The sequence below is a fragment of the Montipora foliosa genome, chromosome 8, assembly GCF_036669935.1.
Source record: "Montipora foliosa isolate CH-2021 chromosome 8, ASM3666993v2, whole genome shotgun sequence".
Lineage (NCBI taxonomy): Eukaryota > Metazoa > Cnidaria > Anthozoa > Scleractinia > Acroporidae > Montipora > Montipora foliosa.
Window position 1 is genome coordinate 8,799,797 of NC_090876.1, and position 1,934 is coordinate 8,801,730.

Below are 1,934 nucleotides of genomic sequence, written 5' to 3' on the forward strand. Positions count from 1 at the left end.
GTGACACCCCCCCCCCCCCCTTCTCTCCCCAATGAAAATATTTGAAAACGAAACACCAGAAAGAGAAAATATATTTTCCAGCATTTTAGGCCTTTAAATTTCAAGGGAATGAATTGCTTGGCTGATTTCGTCTATCTCCAATTAGAGGTAACTAGGAACCAAGTGCTTCACTTGGAGCAGCAGCGTCATCATCCTGGCCGCTCTCAGAACTACTCTCTGGCATTTCTTCAGTACAAGACTTTTTTTACTTTCTCATCCTTGACGTCCGCCTTATTATCCTGGGGCCTTACCCAGCATAAGAGCGACTTCTGCTTGGATTTTCGGGGTTTTTGAGAGGACATTGCTCAGTTAAGATCATGTTGCGAAGACGAATCCAGTGATGAAGAGAGTGAGTCGCCTGGATGTCAAGACGATTTGACATATTTATATTTTTGTCACATTTCTCGTTTGCTGTAATCTTTTTAGCCGAACAATCGAAATAAAATATGAAATGGGGAAATGGTACTGTAATTAAAGTTTATCAGGAATGATTCTATCGGGATTTATTAAGTCAGACATCTTGTTGTTTCAAACGTCTGGAAGAAGAAATTCTATTCTTGTGTGTTTTTACTTCTTGAGGAAAAAAGTGGAGGGGCACGGGCCGGGCCCCACCCCTTGGTACGGCCCTGGATTGAAAGCTAACCGTTTTAAAATGGGTGCATAGACTTAAATACTGTTTATCAGTGCTATTTGTAGGCAGTCTGCAGTCTGCGGTCTGGAGACGTCTGCAGTTGTCCTATACACCTGAAAAATAGTCAACAGAGAGGACATCGATATGCTAGCTTATGGAAATTAATATTACACCGATTATTATTGTCTGTCTGATTGTTGAATGTGTTATGACTGTTATTTGTAATCGAAATTTACAATGAATACTTTGAATGCTTTTCGCACCAATGAAAACAAAGTGACAGGTTTTTTTGGTGTGCCAGTGCTTAGGGACAGGGTGTAGGATGTCTGTGTCATTGCTATTTGAGAAAACATCATGTGATCCTTATACCGCTCGAACAACTGCACACTAGTCGTGACTCCATCAGAAAGGCTCGTGAGGCATTCCTCATACACAGAGGAAAAACACTGGAGCCTGCAGGCCTTAACATGAGAGATGAAATGTAATTTAGTTTAGCTACCTTTTAATTTTCTTTTGTTTCTTTTATCTTGTTATCATGTATTATTTTCTTTCCTCTTTTTTATGAATTTCCGTTTTTATTAATTTTACACATCACGTAGCCTTTTTATGTCGTTTCCGGTAAATATAAAGATCTTGTAACAAGCATTTATCCATTCAATAAACCTGAACAAGGCTGGTGTTGGCCAGCCGAAATATTTTGACAACGCCTATGTTCACGTTGTCTTGACCAACCTTTGCAGTAGATTTTCTATTTTTAAAGTTTTTTTTGGTGTGGTCACGATCTATTTTGATCCAACGTAGAGCAAGTTTTGATCGTACACGTTTTTTGCAGTGGTTTAATCCTTAAAAAGTAATAAAAAAATATTTAATAAAATTATTAACAGAAAGATAACCGTCAAAATACTTTTTAGGAGGCAGTGAAGCCCAGTGGTTAGGGCGCTTGCCTTGAAATTCGGAGATCCCCGCGGATTCAAGAACCGTTTTGACCACTCGTTGAATTTGATCCTGATAGTCCCTGGTTCAATTTCCTGGCTGCACTTGTAAATAGCCAACTGGTTTGCCTCCGGCCAGTTGGGATTCTTAAAGCTGTTCTGTTCAATTCTCGGAGATGTTAGCTATTAGCTACTCTAAAAATCCGAGGGTAAATAATATGTACTTATTGACTGAGTGGGAGGGCCAGACGGGAAAATATTTGGCCCGAGGTCATGGCGTACGGACCGAGCGCAGCGAGGTCCGTGCGCCATGACCGAGGTCCAAATATTTT